The sequence below is a fragment of the Ambystoma mexicanum genome, chromosome 4p (assembly GCF_040938575.1).
Source record: "Ambystoma mexicanum isolate Mex_15411 chromosome 4p, UKY_AmexF1_1, whole genome shotgun sequence".
Taxonomy (NCBI): domain Eukaryota; kingdom Metazoa; phylum Chordata; class Amphibia; order Caudata; family Ambystomatidae; genus Ambystoma; species Ambystoma mexicanum.
Genome location: NC_090927.1, coordinates 793,564,968 through 793,586,114, shown reverse-complemented (window position 1 = coordinate 793,586,114; position 21,147 = coordinate 793,564,968). Strand labels below are relative to the sequence as shown.

General features: G+C 42.6%; 1 protein-coding gene across 1 annotated transcript in view; it reads left to right on the top strand.

Annotated features, from left to right (window-relative positions):
• Positions 1–21,147, top strand: part of TBX18 (T-box transcription factor 18) — a 91,497-nt gene that overhangs the window by 57,180 nt on the left and 13,170 nt on the right. The window lies entirely within an intron of this gene.

Sequence of the window (21,147 nt, the reverse complement as noted above, 5' to 3'; positions counted from 1 at the left end):
TGGGGGAGTGGAATGAAGCTGTTTTTATTGGTGAAAAAGGGTTTCAGGTACAACTGAGTCCGTGGACACCGCTGCTCACCGCGCACAGCACAGTGAGTAAAAAGTCTGGAAAACACATTGGGTGTTATTTGGTGGCTGAAAGAGGGTCTGGAAAGGGTGGGGTAGTGGAATAAAGTTGACCTGGAGCTGTTTTTATCGGTGAAAAAAGGTGTACACGTGCCGCCGAGTCGACAGTCACTTGTAGTGTCCACAGACATCATTTAGGTTTCAGGGGCTTCAGGGCGAGTATGTTGTATGTACTTGTTATATGGTTTAATTCTGTTGTGGTTGTGGCCAGTGGCCATATCGGCCATGCCCCCATGAATCTGGACACCGACAACATATTAATAAGTGTATAGTAATTATAGGTACTGTAGCGGTGTATACAGTATTTGTAATATGGTGGAATGATATAATTGAAGTGTATCTGCCATTTATGATTTTAGTACAATTGAGGATAGTGCTTATGGAAAATGTATTTGTTTCTTTGTGAAGGTAACAAATAGAATAATAATTGGTATGGTTACTTAGTTGCATGCTGTAATAAAGCTGGAATGTCTGGCTCTTTTTCTGTGAAAAGAAAACAGTATAATTTGTTAAGCAGGATAGTTTAAAAGCTTTCGTTGCATACAATTCTACATATACATTTACTTATTTGACCCTCATAAACAGTACATTCTACGTACCTGTTTGATACAACATCAGTGTGTGCTACACTGTGTTTGTATTGACATGAAATAATCATTGGGAGACAAAATCCATAGAGGATTAAAAAAAACGGTTATAATTATGTGAGTGAAAGTGTGGTAGTATGTTTGTTTGTTTGAAGTGTGTTGTAATTAAGGGAATGTTTAAAGTACTTTGATACCTTATGTCGTGTTCTAACTATATTGGACTTAACAAGATGTTTTGCAGTAAGAATAACTGTGATGGTATATTTGAAGTGTATTGCAATGAAGGGTATTTTAGAAGTAGTTAGATGCCTGTTGGCCTATTCTAACAGTTTTGGTTTTTAAAAGTACTATTGTATTATTATGAATGTAGTTAGATACCTGTTGGCGTATTCTAACTGTTTATGGTGCTACAGTTTAGTGACTAAATTTGGATTTAAGGAATATTAAGGCGACATTTGTTAGATTTCCTGGTAACCTATGTTGTGGAGTAATGGAGGTGTCATTACATTCAAACCAACCACTTCCTTTTGACATATGCATTATAGTGGCCTGAAGTGGTTGTAGGACCAGTGTGGTAGATTATGCCAACTGTTGTGAAGGTTTTCTTGCCAAGAGATACTTGGCAGTTTGTGAAGCCTTTAAGCTTATAGTTGTTTTTGATACCATCTGCATCGTACATTACAAGCATAAGTATCATAAAGTTTATTTGTATGTTGAAACGATTGTCGGAATTACAAAAAGGGCATAATATGCTATGATTTTCATTTTGCAGAAGCTGGTGAAATGGAATGGATTCAGAATTTGATATGGATACATACACACATCTTTCATTAAGGATGTGCTCTTGTGAAACATGATGTAGAGAGTGCATGTATGTTTCCACGTGTATGAAATCTGGAAGATTTCATTTATAGGGATGTTTTTGGTTTCTAGTACTTGTAGAAAGTACATTAGCAATTATTGTAGATCTTCCTGTGTTTTTATGGTGAATTTGATAATTTCTGTACAATAGTCTCATTCTTGCATTTTACCAGAGGGACTGTAAGTACTGTGTGGCATTTCTATGAAGGACGAGCATTTTCAAACACAACTGGTCTGAGCTGTTTAAGTACATGTTGTGAACAGTTGGTGGAAATAGAAAGAGAAGATTGGTTGCTACATTTGCATAGCAATTTACTCCAGTTGTGTAGCTGAATTTAAATGGACCAGAGAGTTGTGCCTTTGCATCTTTTGATGGGCCTGCATTTGTTTTTTTGAGAAGAGGCATTTGTTGCTTTGTCTTCTTATCGACATACAGTTGATTTTGTACTAGACAGTTTTGTGGTTTTATTATTTGATGGACCAGCAGTTGGTCTTTGTTTCTTAGTGGTATTGTTGCGAGATCTGTTATAGGTTCGGTTTGTGTTCGTTTTCAATGTAAAGGTTTTCTTTTTTGAGGTACAGAGTTCATATCTAGATGGGGGTGTACAGTGCATGTAACCTGTTTTATTCTAGATGCAAGGATGTTGACAAACTGAATGTTGTTATGTGGATATGTTTGGATGCCAACAACTGTACCAATTGCGCCATTGACAAAACCTTGTTCTACGTCAAGGTTATATCTTCAGAATTGCTCTGAATTTTAGACACAGAGTTAATACTTTTTCTATTCCAGCTGAGTTGGTGATACATTTTTCTAAGCTATTGTGTCATGCTGTTGCTTGTTCACACATAGGGAGTGTCATGCTGTGCATGTCTAGTTCGTGTGTGGAGCTCATAAGCACTATTGGTTGCATCTCTTTTTTCAACATTGTACCATTGAATTGACTACAGCTTGCAATGGTTGGCATTATTGACTTGCATTTTATATTTTGTTGAGTTAATTGTTCCATGACATCAAGGGAAGATGTGTTTTGCCCATATAGTTCACGTATTAGTTTAGTTTGTAAGATGGATTTTGCATCTTTATTAAGCAGATCAGTTCTAATGCTTTGTAAAATAATAGCATATGTGAAATCTGTAGATTGACACATGTTTTGAGTTAGTTCTCTGTAGTGAAAATGTTGCCAGAGATTTACATTTCCAGGTTGAAGGCTCTATACCTAGTCGACATCAGAACCCCACCATTTCTTCAGCATTGTGCTTGCGGACCCACTGCCTGGCAGCTGTGCACCCCACTCTTGCCACTGCTCTGCCCCAGGACTTTGGTAGTGGTTTCTGACTGATAATCCTTGGCACTTCCTTTCCCGGGGTCCCTTTAGCAGTTGCCCATCCGTACTCCGCCTTCTATTCATGTACTTCTATCACCGCACAATGCATACGTACGTTTACAGCAGCACTGTGTACAATATTTTTGTATAAGTAAGGGAAATGTAGATGGAAAATATTTGCAGAATACTATTAAGTGGCAGTTGGTGTGTGGAAGTTTAATATGTTGATAGGCTTACAAGTAAATTTTTTAGAAGAGATTGCTGGATGTATGTGTGAGTGTTTGAAAGCAGGCAATGAGGGAGTGTTAGAAACATAAAAAGGGCATTGTTGTGTGATGGTGTGCACGTGACATTCGGGTCTTTTAATGATGCCTGGCCTTGAAACAGGACTGCAGAGACCATAGATAGTTCTGAAGGTGCATGGATTATGGTCCTTATTGTATGCTAGAAAAAAGTAATTGTGACAGAAAATTGTTTCTGTATTTTTTCTTTTTCTCTAATAATGAATTGTCCATTATTTCCATTAGCATAGTACAAAATGGTAATGGACATGTTGGAAAATATTGAGTCTATTAAAAAATGTAAAGTAGCTGGAATCTATACAATTTCTTTTCTTCTATTTTTTTGACTGTGAGAGGTGGCTCCAAAACTAATCTTTTTTCGGTGTTTTTAAAATGTTGTATTTGTTGGGCTTTTTTGCAGGAGAGGCCAGGAAGTAAGGTGGGGGAGGGAAATAAAGGAAGGGGCACCAATGACAGATAAGAAGGGGTAGGTGGACAGGGGAAGATGTTGGGTGTGCCTTAAATCTAAGGTAAGGAGCAGTGTTTGTCATGCTCTTTGATTTCAGCCACACATAGGGCTCGGTATTTTTTATTTTACATTTTTGTCATTCGACATTTTAATTTTGACATTTTAACTGGATACCATCTCTCACATCTCAGGAAAGAAAAAGATGGCAGCTTTTACATTTCTGAAAAAACTCTGCTGCAATGCACCATGGGAGAAGTGTATATAATTTTGGGAAAAGGGGGCAACCCTTCTCTGTCAAATATTTAAAAAAATACCAGACGCAATAACCCCAGACCCACAAAAGATTGTGAGTCAAGGGTTTGCAGCAAAAATATTTTGTACCTAGTCCACTGCCGTCCAGCGGTTTTCGCTGTACACTTGAGTAAACATTTTTTTTTGTCTATGGGAAAACTTAATGGGAACTAGGCCAAAACTAGTTGTTTTGTGTTCTTAATTATTTTTTTCTTTTTTACGGATCTTTCACAAAATGTTCAGCCTGGGGGCGGGAAGAATCTCTTTTTAATAAACGACACACAATTTCACAGTAGTTGGCACAGTAAGAAATCTTAGGGGTTACCAATGTTGGACATTGTATTAATTTAAAATATCAAAGTTAGTCAGGAGTTTTAAAGGAGCATGGTTTGAATGAAAAATGTAGGTGTCCTTTCTGGAATGCCCCCCAAAGTAAATTCAAATATCAGCCCACCCAATATTGCATCAATTTTAACCAGAAAATCGAAGGTCATAATCAACAGCAAAGGCCAAAACAAATCAAGTTACATTATTTCAATGCATTATACAAGGGTTCTACTGCAAAAACAGTTCTATTTTTGTTGTAGTTGCTCACCTGTAGGAGTCTATGTTTCTGGTTAACATTTATTTACATCTGAAATAATGAATTACAATTTTAGAGATATTGGGAGAATGGTTTTCTGAAGTGTTCATACTATAGGTATTATATTTTGTGATAGATTTGTGGGTGCTCAGACTATGTCTGAGTGTTTTACAATGTAAAATAAACACTGATCATTAAGGTTAAGTGGATAGCTTTTGCACTAAGCTGATGGAATATCTAATTCCACGGGGAAGGGTGGGGGTTGGGAAATGCACAAGGGATCACCTTGCCAGAGTACAAATGGTATTGTTTGAATTACCAAAGTCCCCATTAGACACTCTTCCCAGTTTCATTATTTTAATGAGTCTTACCAGTCCAGATTGAGGTATTATCTTTTGAATAGAAGGGCCACGATGCTATCCCTATTTTTGCAGATTTGTACTAGCCCTAAAGGAAACATGAATTATGCAGTTAAGTTGCAGGGTCAGTATGATCAAGTTTCTGTCTACATACATAAAGAGATAATCAAGTCTAGTATGAGGTCTGCAATAGCTGTAAGATTTCTCAACTGCTAACCTGTAGCAACGTCTCAACAGTGTAATAGAAAACCAAGGCAATGCACTGTCACGATGAGCAGACCAGAGGGCCCCAGTCCAACAGCAGTGGGAACATTGGGGCACATTAAGGGCCCTGACTGGATCAACCCTCAAAGGAGGGCCACCTGGACCTAGTCCTCATGCATTTGGCACCAGGCTCATGGAGCTAACCCCACGGAAAACCCAGCTATAGTCGGTCTGCCACTGAGTGATTGATTTCTGTGCTAATTGCTGTTAGGGCGTGGTTCTGAGCCATTAGCCTTTGCATTAGTCTGCAATCATGGGCGTGGCAGAGAATATCTGGAATTCATTGCACCATGGGAGTGGCAGGGCGTGGTTGGCTATATAAGCCCCACCCAAGCCCTAAGGCGTGCTTCTAGTTATTCTGCAGTTAGCAGCGTAACGCTCTACGAGGAACTTCTGACAGCAATCTTGCCTAGCATTTCGGTGCTGGACTGCCCCAGGGCAGGACAAAGACTGATATGTTTGGGATATTTCTTCTCTGTGAAAGATAGTGAGCTAAAAACTCTGGGTAAATCTCTCGTAACCAGGACCAATGTCTGGCAGAGGGACTCCCAGGACCCCCCTTGTTAATTTGCATATTTAAGTAACTTTGGGTCTCACCCTAAGTTACTAGGGGAATCCAGACCTGGACCCCTTGCTCACTATTCTTAGAGAGGCACAGCTCCACCCTACTGATGAGGTCCAACCAGACCGAAACACAGGTCGTCAATCGGATTCATTCATCACACCAGCTCACAGGTACCTGGAAAAGAGACAGAAAGAACAGTTAGATCATGCAAACCGCACCTGAGCTTGCGCTGACCCCTGGACACAAGGCAGGCCACCCTGACCCACTGGCTCAGCCACCCACATGCATTGCACCAAACCAACGCACACCAAGGAGGGCTCAGTGCCACAACAGCGACATGAGCTGCAACAGTGAAAGGAGCACGGAATGCAGCATGCAGCAAAGGACAACACAGATAACTGGACATGGACAACATACAATATAACAGATTACACGGACAATAATGAGCAGAGCAACACAAGCAACACGAGTGGCAACCACAGCAGTACTGGGTTGCCACCCGACTTAAGGGTCAGTGAAGTACCCGGATCCTACAGGACATTGCACCCCTGCTGAGACTAAGCAGGAAGGAGAGCCCACCAACCAAATACACAAGGAGCTGACCCAAGGCCAGTCCAGAGAACATAGGACGTGGATCGCCTCAACCCAGGGAAGAGGAAACTCCACGCACCAGCGCCCGACATCCCGTGGAGACAAGGTGAGCGTAACATGCACCTCATCAACAATTTTGTCACACAAGTCTGAAAGTTCAGAAGTGTCTATTGCGGCCAGGCTTTAGTGAGATTTTAAAGGGATTCTCTGTGGTTTCATAGGATTTTTAATTTGGTTATATCAGGGTGCAAAATGTGCACTTGCCACTGGCCAAAGGTGAGCGATATTTGTCACTTGGCGAGTGAGAAATGGTATTCTGTGTGTATGTAGAGAATTGAAGTGGCATTTTTATGGCTGGCTAGTAACTTGAAACTTGAATGTTTGCCCCCTGGGTTATATGGACATTGACAACTGCCCCGTCAGGAACTATACCGCACAACAGTGCATCAATGTCCATGTGTTTGTCAGAGCAGGAAGAAAAGAGCCACGTCTGACTCTCCCTCATATGTTGCTACCCCTCATGAAGTCGGGGAAACTACTGAGTGTGGTAATGAGAGCCGGTGGTGGAAGTCGATATACACAAGCGGCCCACTCCATGCTTGCTTGCATATGTCACTGGGGAGAGCACCTAACCCCTCATCTTAACTTCCACTCTCTCCCAACTTGTATCTCATTCTCTAACCAATTCTACCCTCTACCTTATCAAGATGTTCGGGCGAGAGGGAAATGAGAGAGTGCCTCCTGCCCAAAGGAGAAAGCACAGTTCAGCTTGACCTATCCCTGTCCCCTCCTCTCTGCTGTGTGATGCTGCATCCTGCATTGCGACGCTTTTTCCATGGCTCTTTGTCAATACTTCCACTCGTACTGACGTATGATGGGTCACGTTTTGTTGCTCTTCGTGTCCGAAGCTGGTACAGTCCATGCCTGCAGAATTTGTATTGCGCGTTCCTACAGGACATATCCTAAGTATGCTGCCCCAAAAAGCTAGCAGCCCCAGCATCCGAGTGAAAAGCCAAGAAAAGTTCCATTCGTGCATAAACCCTTGCACGAATGTAGAGATAATGTAGAGTGTTTGCAAATATTGCAGCAAAACGAATAGTCATTATCCAGGAAAACTAAATGATTTTGTAGTAAATTATCTGGAGAGCTTTGTTTAAGGTATTCTCGGCATCCAACGCCGTGGTAGCTGCAAGAGGATTCAGAGCTCTCGCCTCGCCTGTAATGTGATACATGTGATCACATAGTATAGAATTCCTGAATCTACACTGAACATACTGATAGTTCTGCGATAACACAATAGTTTGATTATACAAAGCTAATCAAGAGCCTAATTATGCCCCTGTGTGTGTTGAAGTCCCTGTACTGGAAGGACATTGTGCCATAGCTGAACCTAGGTGGTAAACAGGGTAATCACTGATTTCAGAAGTGTACCGTAATCAGTTGTAGCTGCAGGTAACACATGAAGGACCTGGTGCAGTTGCACTCTGATCCGAGAACCATGTTTTTGGTCTGGCATCTGACCTGTAGCATGATTCCCTTTAAGAAAGTGTATTGTATCCCTCCCCTCTTGAAGTATACAAGGTCAATTATAGAGGTTCTAATTAGCTTCAGAGACTTTTATATACGTAACCAGGTAGTACATTGGAATTGCTGGAGAGAAAGTGGTTGGACGAGCTGCAAAAAGTTGTGTACATGACTTCAAAAACCTTTAGGCAATGCTGATTGTACTAGCATGAAAACAGCAATTAAAGTCTTGAATACAATTGATAATTGTCTTTTTGTACTTGAGAACATAGGCGCTTGCCAACTCTTTCGTCATGGTGTGTAAAGACATGTTCTTGCAAAAAAGTATTGCCAGCATTGTGCCAAGGAAGATATTAGTGTGCAATTTGCTTTTTGTGACATTCATCAAGTAGGCATTTGAAACTGGCATATAAGTATAAACTCCTACCTCTTAATTTGTTATTCTTACTGGTTTCTGGATTTAATCACTGTTAATTTTAGCAGCATAAAAAAAGCAATCACTTCCTGTGGAGTTTTCCTTGAAGGCTTTGGAGGATTTATATGACATAATCGGCCTCATTACGAGTTTGGCAGAAGTGGTAAAGTTGGCAGTAACTTCATTACTGTCAACTTTAACACTATGCCAAATTACGAGTTGGGGCCTGGAGTGGAGGATTTGCCTCCTGGAAATTCTGCCACAGTAATTCCACCAAAAACGGCCAATGGGCCTCATTACGAGTTTGGTGGTGTGGGTGAAAAGTGGAGGTAATTCAGTTACCTCAATTTTTTCTGCACTGCTAAATTACAAGTTTGTTCAGAATTACCACCGGTGGAATTGCTGAGTGGTAACTCTGCTATTTCTTGGAGGAAAATTGGAGGATGTACCTCCAGCATGATGCTTTGGTGAATCCACCGCTTTTCCCCCAGAAAGTCCACCAGTGGTAATTCCACCAAAAATACCCAATGGAGTCCTATGGACTCCAGAAAACGGGGATTTACTACACCTATCACAATTTGTAATCCTGTGGTAATTCCGCAGGATCAAGTGGTGATAACTATAGATATATTTTGGGTTTTTTCAGGGGATTTACCTCCAAAATACTACCAAACTTGTAATGAGGCCCAATGAACTCAAAATAAAGAGGGAATTACACATCCACCGACACTTGTAATCTAGCAGAAATTCCGTCGGACCAAGTGGCGGTAATGGTAATTTGTTTGGGAGCTATTCTGGCATATTTACTGGCGTGTTACCGCCCAACTCATAATGAAGCCAAATGTGTTTTGTATTTCAGAAAGTCAGGGAGAATATCAATTGAACAGCCTTGTATTCAATAGCAAGGACTCAGCAGCAAAGAGTACCATGGATAGTGCAGAAGAGATTGTTGGGCTGAATTGCATTTGTGTGTTTCCTCTGGTGGTGCTAAATTGCACACAAAACCCCCAGAGGAGCCGCACTTCATTAAAAGTGTGCCATTAATGCCCAACATAGACCGGGCAATGTAATCTGGTAATCAGACTGTACTCTCCTGTTTTGAGTTAAAATGAACGTGCTGCCCTCTATTAACCTAACATGGTAACTGCCGCTCAGGTCGATAAGGCTTTACATAAACAGGATTATGCAGATTAAGCAAAACAACAGTCACGCCTCCCAAAGCGATATAACCATCTTCATAAAGTTACCAGCAGGTCTAAAGAACCTGCAGGAAGCCCAGTCTGGGGCTTTGCTCCTAAAGGAACCATGGTTCAAAACCCACCCTCATTTTAAGTGCTCCTATTTACGGCCAGCTTTCTCCATATAACCTGGCCGTTCGTGGCCATTCGGGGCGCAGGGCATTACCTGAACTGACTTTGACTACCGGCTTTATTGCCTTGATTCCAATATGCCCAGGCTCACAATGGCAGCCTGATAACGTAGAAGGCCTAAAGGCCTGACGACTGCTGAATCGAAGATAAACATTTTCTAGAAACAGACACCTTTAGGTGCTTTGAGACTATTGTGGCGGTGGTTTGGTGCAGTATAAAACATGTGCACCATAAAGGAAACCTGGCCAATTTTGCTTTTTTTCAGAGTTACGGGCATGGCAAACTTACATTTCTGACACTCATGCCTTTTGACTGTTTCCATTGAAAGGGTTTGCAAGTGTAGAAGCTGTGCAGATCACTGTTTCACTTGCATTTGGAGGGCATTGACTTCTGTTGCACGCCAGTCCTAACCACTTCAGCTTGTTGACTGGCCGCTTGGGTGGGGAGCCCCTCAGTGCTGATCTACGGGCCCACTGAACGTTTCCTCCCTACCGCGCAGTCCTATGAGGTGGCCTTGCTGCGTCACACACCACTGTACAAGCAACACATCATGTTATAACCCTAAAGCAACAGTCAGAGCAAAGTAACATAACATAACATAAAAGTTCCAGACAGAAAGTTGAGATCTGGCTTTTCTCGCCCAACCTACCGTGTTTGTCCCGCATATTCCTGCGCCTTTTACACGGTCCACTGAACTCCGCCTGCAGAGGCACTGAACCTATATATGTCTCTCTCTACATGGCTATGAATTACTACTAACGCCAAAGTTGTTCTCTTCACTGTGCTAAACAGTGCAACACTATATGCAATGTTAACATTTCTACTGCCTTAACTCCATATTACATACAAGTGGACATGCGTTGACTGTGTCTTTGACATATCTGACAATGTTCATGTAATTTGCGTGTGAAGGCATGTTCAGTGGTAGAAATGTACCAAAATATATAGTGAACTGTGCCTCTGGCAGGGGACGGGGTAGGTTGGAGCATGGTGCAACACATATGTGAAAGGACTGCAACCGGATAGTTTGACAGACAGGTAGGTGCAGCTACTAAAAGGAAGTCCCCCCTGCATGGTCTTTTATTTGGTTCTCTCAGTCAGCTGGACTATTTAACTATGAACTCTGTGAAATCAATTGCCTCTGCTCGTTGATCTTAACTCCGTTGGCATACTTTCCTGACATCTTCCAAAACAGATGCCGTTGCCACAGCAGCCTGAAACTACTAGAACAGGCGCTGCCATGCACACAATGTGATCATGTATTCCAATGCCTGGCTCCCAAGACTGAAGGTCTCTTGTCTCCTCACTTCTGAAAGAGAATGTTACACTGATGATTATGGGGTCCTGCATACAGGTTCAATGCTGGCATGCGTCACGTGATGCTCTCCTTAATTTAGGCAGGATCAGATGAAGGGAAGCATTTGAAGATGATGCAGAAAATGTTACGTTGAATTCTCTACCCTGGAGTCTGCTAATGAATTGTATGGAAATTCCCTCACTGAGTGAGTGACATCAATCTAGACGACTACACAGTATGTATGCCCTACTACAGCGGCATTAAGGGAAACGTCCCATGTTGCCACCTGATATTAATATATCATTCATTGTCAATGTCCTGGACCTTTATCAAATGTAATGTCTAAACCTTTAACCTGAGATGAAAGCTTGACATGGCATCCTAAAGCCAGTGGAGATGAGGGGGGGGTCCTGAAATGCTAGCAGGGCCACTTCCATCTGCCTCTGGCAAAGATGAAACCAGCTAGCGTGCATCCAGGCAGAGATGCCATCCAGGCTTCATGAATGTCGGGACAGACAGATTTCAGTTCAGCTGTAATTGATCAAGTGTGGCAAAATGCAGAGATATGCTTTTTACTTATGAACGGCTAATGATAGACCCTTTGACACTCCAATTGGATACCTTTCCACAAACCACTCGTGCAACTCTGATTTAAGGTTTCTTATTCAACAACAGTACATATTTTATAATGCACACTTGAGACTAAGTACCATAAACACATCTACTGTTACTGAACGCTATTTATTAGATGGAATGCAGAGGTGAATGCAAACACCTAAACGTTCATGACCTTATTCCCAATAGTGAATGTGCTGCTCTGCATATTGTGCAAGTAATGATTTTACCATTTGGTTACATCTTCATCAGCACTTAATACATATTCCCGTCCTACGTGCCCATGCCCAGCATGACATCGTGGAGCTTTTATGGGTATTCTCTGTGTGCATGTTAATAGGACAAATCCTTTATTGTATTTAACTATTACAAGTACATGTTGAGTGACTTTATTGCTCCCTTCTTCCATTTGATATTCTGATTCATAGTTGTCCCTTTAGTGACAGCTAGTGTTCCAAAAAAACCAAAGCTATGCATGTAAGCTGGGAAGGATTGCATTTGTGGATGGGTATTTGTGGGCCAGTGCTTTGTTGCCCACCCTCGACACATTCATGCTATGTGAGCATTGTTGAATCACATCTACCTTCCCAGTTGCCTATGGTGTTAGGCAAGCATGTGTGTTCTCTAGGCACAATTTTAAGTCAAAGTACCAAACCCCCACACAAATAGGAGGCATTTCCCCATGTTATCTTAGGGAGATGATTCTGTTCTGTTAGCAAGAACTTCCAGGGTTTACTGGACTGTAATAATGATATACTCAGAAGAGGCCTTTCTGTTAATTTTGAGAAAACGAAAGTCATGGACATAGGGAACAACCAGACATCTCCATTCTAAACCTAGAACAAAGTAAGGCTTTTGCATGTTCTGGGATTCACGTTTCAACTTCTGTCATGGGGCCCACGCATCCAGAGGCAGCACACATCGATGATCCAGACATTATGGCCGGATTCATGGAATTTATTGCACGGTTCAAAGTGACTTTGCACTGCTGAAAAGGGACTTTGCACTGCCAACACAAACCCTGATTCATGGAACTGTGCAAAGCTTATTAAGGTCAAATTCCATGAATCGAGCCCTAAGTGCTGCTTTGAAAGTGCTGTTTAAAAATTTGCTGGCCACTTTGGCGAACCACCAAATGATGCCATGAGCGAAGCATTAAAGATTAAAGCTAGAGCCGTGGCTGCAAATTGATCTGAGACATGGCATGTGAGGACTTCCACCTTGCAAAAAGTGGACAATTACTCTTTAGAGTGTTTCTTGAGATTCCTTCAAATCGTGCTTGTGTGTTCAAGAGATGAAGAAACTGGGGTTGACTATAAAGAAGATCATACTGGATTGCCTCAAATTGAATAATGGATACAAATTTGGCCCAAAGAAAAAAACGTTTTTATCGCAAATTTTAATGAACTATTTATTAAATGTTGAATTATTTTTTAACGTATTCCTGGGTTACATTATGCAAAGTTGACATTGGTCAGTGTGTATCAGGAGAACTGGTTTATTCTCCCACAGCTTATTCTGGGTAATGCTAAGGTAACTGCACAGCATCCTCTTGGAAAGAATTAAATCAAATAGTGGACAATGCATTTTAGCGCTAGGCCTGCAGAATTCCTCTCATGGTACATTCCGTTTACTTCCAATTACTACGGCGGTGGGGTAATAGGTAGGGTCATGGATCGCCACCAGCCATTTCAATGTTTCTGTCTATTTTGCCCTCAGTATATGTAGGCTTATGCCTTTCCTGCTTTTGCCAACATTATAAGAAGGAATACATTCATACCCTTATTCCACTGGTCAGGATGGCCACTGGAGATACCAGACAAGGTTGACTCAAAAATAAAGTGTATTACGTTTTATTTGAAATTGTGTACAGCTTGCAGCCAAAATAAAAAATAACACATATCTCTCCTCAAGCTCTTTTGCTGACCCCCTGCCTGGAGTCAAAGGCAACTTTATGTATTTATTGTTTGCTTGTAAGGCACTGAACATTAGGAATATTCCATTTCAAAGCGCTCACAGGGCAGGCAGGAAGGGAGAGTGAGAAGTACATTACAATAATTACAACCCAATATTTAAACAGCAGGGGAGGGGGACAAACCTACTATGCCTTGTGAGTATTCAGAATGCGCAAGTGCAGAAGTTAAAGGGAAGAGGAGTAAGTGCTGGGGAGTCCGATCCCGTTGGTGAGCCATAGATGAAGTGCTAGAAGTGTTGAATGCTAGATGGCCTGGGCCGAGGGAGGTGTAAGTGCGAGCCTCCAGCGCATAGGGAATGCAGATGCAAAGTGCTGTGGAAAGACAGAAGCTGGGAAGAATTGGTGTGGGAGGTCAAAGCCCCGATGATGGATAAGGGCCAAGTACCCCAATTCAGCAACTACTAGATTAGCGAGACAGTAGGAGGAAAAGAGGAAAGTCTTAAGGAGCTTCTGGAATTTGAGGAGATCCTGCTCCAGGTGCAGGGGGGGGGGATATTCCAAAGGAGGGTGCCTGCAGAGGAAAGTAGGCAACCCCTACCCTCTGTTTGGCAAAACGCTTTACACACAAAGAGTTGGTGCCAGAGGAGAGTATTTGGTGAGATAGAGTTAAAGATAGTGTGGTCCTCACACCCAGTCAGCCTTGTGGATGATGCAGAGGGATTTAAATTTAATCTGTGCAGCAATCGACTTTTTAGTGCAGGAGAGATGTGGTCCCTGGGCTTAAGGCCAAGGATAAGTCTAGCTGTCCTATTCTGGATAAGCTGGAGGGCTTGCAGAGTGGCAGAAGGAAGATTCAGGAGGAGACTGTTACAGTAGTGAAGTCTAGAGAAAACAAGAGCTTGAGTCACGTTGAGCCCCTGAGGGAAAAGTGAGAAAAAGTAGAATTCCTTTGAGAAGGAAGAGCTGATAGTTGGACTTGTTGGCAATGTCCTGAGTGTGAGGAAGGAAGGTAGATGTTAAAGAGCCGGGGGGAGAGTATAGAGCCCTGGGGGACACAACAGGTGGAGACGGAGAAAGGAGAGGAGGGGGCTCGGGATGACTTGGGAAGAGCGGTTAGTGAGGAAGGAGGACAGCCAATCCAATGACGGTCTTTGCGTGGGTTTGCTTGTTGACATCCCAATTTTCATATGCAGTCCTTCCCTATGGTGTCTCCAGATCAATGGGGTCACTAACCAGTTCCACGGTAAGTCCTCAATGTCCAGTCAAAGACTATTTATGTGGAGAGGTTCACTCTTTTCTGACCCCTCCCAGGTGATGGTGAGCTTCTTAGGGGCAATGGTTCACGTCCAGCAAGAAAGAGGGAGTGGTCTACAGGCCCCAACCTAGCAACCAGGCCATTCCTAATGTCTTTCTCTCCATGCCTCGCCATTGTACCTCCACACACTTTGGGATCCACCTTTAGAAAGGGGCCTCTCCCATAACCACAACTGAGCCACTTGCGGTCACACCTTCTCTCGTGAACCTCTTGTCCCTATTCTGTTCCCCTCATTGATCACACATTTTCAAACTTCTCCTTCCCCTCTATGATCTCTTCCACACAACCTCTCCTGCTCATGTTCACTTGCACTGTCTTTCAGATCTCCTCTAACTTTCTCCTTGCACTCCTTTGTATTCCCTTGTTTCTTACTCAGGTGCTCATCTCTTTGTCTTACCTTCCTTCCTGCTTCCTTTCTCTCTTCTCCCAAAATGTTTCCAATCCCCTCCTCTCCAAACTGATCTGTCCAGGGCTCCTCTCAAAATACATCTTCTGCCTCTTGATTTATTACCTTCTCTTCATACTCCCTACCTAGCAACTCCAAAACCTTATCCCTCTGTCCTAAAACGTCCTTGTAACCTATCTCTTCTCCAGATCCCTCTTCCAACCTTTGGCTCTTAAATTCCCTAACTTGCACATTTTGCTGTAAGTCTAACTCCTTAACTCCATCTGCTATCAATACTCTCCTACCTCGTCTTGTAACAACTTCTAAACATCCTTATTTTTGTTTCTCTCCTCCACCAACAATTCCCATAGCTCCTCTTTGCATCGTCCTAACTCCTACAACATCCCTCCACCTTTCTCATTTAACCATCCAACCTCCTCCAACATCTCCTGCACCTCTTGTCTGGATGTTCGCAATGCCTCCAACAAACCTCCTACCACTTCCTCTGATGACTTTCCATCTTCCACTTTCAACTCTCCACCACCGTCCTTCAATACTTCTCCTCCAATCTCCTTTAGGATACGATGCCCCGCTCACCCACATGGGCTATAGGCCCTCCCAACCTTCTAGGGATATAGTGAGCTGCTTAATAATCTACTTCTCGCTTAGTTCCCCAAGAGCGCCTCCACTGCTCCCACTGCTCCTCCAATCTCCTACTCTGGGATCCATTCCTGGCTCTCCTGTTCTTAAACTCTCCAGCATTGTCCTCCTGCTGATCCAAACATGGAGGGCGTGGCTGTCTTCAGTGCTGCACATTTGTACAGTCTTAACCTTTCCCAATGGCTATCTTCCAGAGTAATAGGCTGCAGCTGTGCCTGCAGGGAGGGCTCGTTTCTGATTGTTTTTTTTGTACATTCTTTCATGCAGGTCCCATGGGGTGGGCTTACTGAGTAAAACGCTTTAGAGGTGGGGCAGCCATCTTGGTTCTCACTAGTCTGCCCGCCCTCTTCCTGACTTCCTTCTGCATTCACTCCCTGTCTGCATAGGAAGGGTTCCCTCCCACTGAGGCTGCTTTGGCATTCCCATGTTTCCCTCGGGTCAGGTTTAACTTTAGCAGCTCCTCTGGACAGTGGAAGAGGCTGTTCTTGCTGTTTTAGCCCTCTTCTATTAAGGAGGGGATGGTGTGGGTTCTCCCTTCTCGTGGACAGAGGGCATGGGTCCTCCTACACTATCTTCCCTGAGGTTTAAAGAGAACCCCTCTGGGTTAGCCCAGTCTCACCTTCAAGCTCCCCTGTCCCTGTGGCAGTGATTTTGGTATCTCAGTCCTTTTGTGGTTTCCTTCAACCTACCAGGGGCACTGTAGTCGTCCTGCTCCCATTTTGTAAACATAACTTGTGTGGCCTGGGTCAGGGACACATTCCCTGATATTCCTTTGCAATGTGGGTACCTGTCTTAGTGTTCCCTGTGGTGGTCTCTCTCCCAAATCAGCAGTTGCTTTTTGTAGATCCGATCCAGGTTTTCACCGTCACCCAATGTTACAATCTGGGACTTAGTCTTTTCCCAAATTGGCCTGGCTAATTAAAGCCAGTCTTTGTGTAGGTGGAGTTGGCTGCTATCGTGTAAGTCAAAAAACTGTTCTCTGCTGTGAAGAGGGGGTGCTGCAGCAGAGCCCCAGAGAATGTTCGGGTCAACCCACTAGTGTCTCCCCTGCATCTCAACAGGAGATCTTGTCACACATTCCATAAGTCTCATGGCTTTAGGCAGTATGACCCTGCTCTTTTCTATCTAGTCTCTGTCAGACATGACATTAGCATGCTTTTTACATTCTTTTAAGACTAGAACATCCGCGATAAAGCACACTTCAGTCCACGCCATTTTTATAGAATCTGATGCAAACCGTGATATAACCTTGAAATTGCATAACCAATACTTGTACTCTGTAACTAATTGTATATATCCTATGCATGGTGTTTCAGACTGTTACATTTAATTACGTTTTTTCTTATTAGGCGCTTATACAATTATATACATAATTATATAATTGATTATTTATAACGCGCTTAATACTGAAGAGGTTTCTAATCGCGGACCGGGAATCAAACCTGTGTTGCTCTGTGTCGCCTTGCTTCCCAGAGGAGCGCGTTGCCTCTGAGCAACACTACCCCTGTGATTTAGGATTGTGTACTCTTCCCTTAGTATATTAGATGATCTCTTATTGCTGCTGCTAATTCGATAATGGACGGCGTCTTTAGGTACCTTTGTGCTTATATGTCATATTCTATTTTCATAGTGTGTCATTTGTAACCTTTTGACTTGTTATTTATATAATTAATTGTGTGCATGTGTACCTTTATAGAATAATATCCCAAAATACAGTTATTAATTAAATAAATGATCCCCTATCAAGGTTAGTAGATGTTTCCCTAGGTATTCCATCAGGGGGAGACGGGATTGAACCAGATGATATAGTGCTCCATACTTCCAATCCAGTTATTGTGATTCCCATTTGAACTATGATGGCCACTCATTTTGGAGATTGTTCTGGCTATACGTTAAAAAGGAGGCTTGGGCTTGAGGCATCTGCCAGTGGATTGCTCTGCTAATACGAGAGATGAGCAAGTCAGGAGTGGTACTTTTGCTGCAGGGACCCAAGGTTTCCCACAGCAGAGGAACAAGCCGCAATGGAGGAGAATCCCCTGAAGGAGCCATACAACAGTGTAAGATAAGAGAGGTATTTAATACACCAAATGATTTGATGGTGCCTGTTTGCAGATGTTACATTTAGTTCATGTGTAAATCCCTTTGGGAGGTATGGGGAACCAGGTGTTTGGTTCTTGGAAATCCTTTTTTTATCTCACTGGCACATGGTTTGCTTCTAAGACTCTTCTTAGGTCAGTGTCCAGCTTGATGCGATGTCAGTTTTGCTTTACGATGCAAAGGCTTTGGGGCTTTGCTTGGAGTATGTGGTGATGGATTTGATTTTCTTTATCGCTAGTTTGTTTTCGGACTTTGGGCTTCAGGAGGACCATTTTGTTACGTCATCAGTTTTCTTTCTTACATGATTAATGTTACATGATTAATGTTCCTTGGATATCATCTTTTTAAGAAATCTCTTCTCTGTAATAGTTGTCTCGAGATTTCAATTATATCTGGGTCTTACAAATTCACCATATGGTATGTTCATATTTGATGGGATTAGGTACCGTAGGTTTAGAGACTAGCTTACTTTGTGATGTATAGTTGTGTATGTGTATTTGAAGATCTAGGAGCACAACACTCTCCTTGCTTACTGCTTTGGGTGCTGCATTCCAAATTATTTTTATTTCTTTTAATTGTGTTTGTGTTTATGGTTAAATGAAACCTTACATTATATTACATATTACCATACATTCAAAAAACATATTTTATCAAGTGTAAAAACAGCAATAAAATAAGCAACATTACCACACTTCAATTCATAAGATCATAACAATCCATAATAAAATGTCCCAAGTATTCAATGGAAATTCTTACAACAATTAATGAATGAAATCATATCTTAGAAAAAAAGTCCTTATTTCCATTTAATTTCATTAAAAATGTCCCTCATAAACTGTACTACCACCACAATATTTGGAATTTGTTTACCCTCAATTATTCTAGCCCGCAAATTACCAGAAATGACAGGGGAGGTCGAGTGCACACATCTGTCAAAGTGAAGGATTCTCTTCTGCATACCAGCCTGCATTTCATAACCAGATCATATCATGTCTCTAATTCGGGCAATTTACATAGCCTACAAATTCCCTCACTTTTTGGAATTCCCATAAGTGGCCTTAGTACCTCCAAAGTGTGTATGGCATCTGATGAAATCACACCACATTTGTTCAGCAGGCAATTGGGTCACATAAGGTCGTAATTCAATCACATGAGTGTACTGAGTGGCAATACCTCTATATACCGCCAATCTTTTGAGATCCATCTCATCACAATTTCTGCCCCAGGGCATCACACTCTTTTTTAGACTTTGCAGTGGCGGGTCACGAGGAATACTGCATTCTAACATGTATTGCTCACATGCCACTTTTTAGCTCAGATAACATTTTTGAATTCCCTTACTCCGTACATTTTTGTAGTCCACCAAACATTATTCTACACCCCCTCCCCTATTTGGCGATAAAGGCTCAAACATCTGCACTGATATACATTCCACCAGGATTGCAGGCCGAACTCCAGGCGAATAATACCGATAGGCACGGACACACAGCAATCCCAGAACCTCCCACCAGATAATAGATGTCTCGAGAGGATAGCTCAGGGGCAACGTGATCGCCTTGAAAGCAAGATGACACGGAGCAACACAGGTTCAATCACTGGGTCCTTGCTTAGAAACCTGTGGATATTAAGTGCGTTATAAATAACCAATTACAATTACAATAATGCCCTCCTGGTTATCAAGCCACTTTCTGTTCTTAAAATGAAGGAGGTCTGTGCCATACACTACTGCAGAGGTGACTTTGGCTTTATGGAAATATATTAAGGGCAACAGGGAGTAGGCACACTTTCTTCGTTTGATGGTTTTCATAAGAGATATAAGAGACATATTTTGTAAATTAAAATGCTACTTATACATTGGTAATGACAGCTAGACCCCTTTCCACATGGCTCTTTAATTTTACTTGAAAAACAAAAACAAATGCCAGGCTGTTTTTGTTTCAGTGTTTAAACTCTTGCTATTCATGGGAAAGGGATTCCTGTTTGGGGCCTTTAAATGCACCCCACACTTCTCCACCAGTCCAACGACTCTCTCCTCTCCACTACTGCTAAACCCCACCTTCCACTCAGTCGCCCTCCTTTCTCTCTCTCAATCATCTTCCACTCACCCTATAGACTTTTCTTTAGGACTCTCACTCACTCATCAATGCAATACCTCACCTTTTCTCCAAAAGGGCTCCACATTCCAATCCACCAACTGCTCTCTTGGTCTGCCACCTCCACCTCCTCTTCTAACCTCATCTGACCAACCCAAACCTTCCTAGTTGCTTTCTCCCTTCTTATCCTCTCCTCCTTCTCCCATTTTCTTCTTCACCTTGTCAATTTTGCCCCGTCTTCCCACCCGGAATGTGTCACAAATGCCAGAATACACCAAAAGAGGGCTAAACCCATCTCCTTTTTGCCATGTGGGGCCATCGTCCCGGGATGATGGATGCCATTGCTGGAAAGGGTTCCAGTTCTTTTCAGGGGGCTGTGCTGGTGTTATGTTCATGACAAGTACTGGAGTGTCTCTGTGGTTTTCGGGAAGCTGCGGCTAAGTTTGTAATTGTTATTTCGTGGAGCTTCATATAGGCTACTGTTCTGGTGTCCTCTAGCATTGCGCAGCATTCTTTTTGGCTGCGCGGGTTCTCTGTTGCTTTGCTTAGCGGCTCTCTTTTCCAATTGGTCAATGCGATCTGATGACTGGAGTAGTTTGCCTGGCTGCACTGGTGGGCTCTTTACTTCAGGGTAGTCCACCCAGTTCTTTGCTGTATGTTTCTGCCTGAAAATACAAGAACGAGACTGTCATGCATTTTGTTGATGAGGTAATTGCTGATGCTCAATGGCACTGTTTAGTTAGATGCAGGCAGGAGAGGACAGGAACTGGTTCCCTCTCAATTTCCACCGTCTGCCTCTGCTGCAGAACTGCCTGTGGCTTCTACCCTAGTCAGCTTTCAACTCCAAGATGAGACAGTTTCCATCCCCTTGTGACAAGGTGAGGATACTGGCTTTGTCACAATTGTCTTTGGAAAGTGTTGGGTGGGGTGGCGTAGGTGTCACATTCTATTGGGCTTGTGGGACCATCTAATACTCACAAGCCTCTTGAAATAGCAAGGCATCAGTGAAATACAGTTCTATTGGTTTATCTCAATGTTATCAGCCTGGCTCTAAACTCTGCAATGTGCTCCTTTTTTAAGAAGCCTTTCCAGGAGTATGTAGAATGTTTAGTGGATAACCACTCTTAGCCCTGTTGTTAAAAACTGATGAATCCCA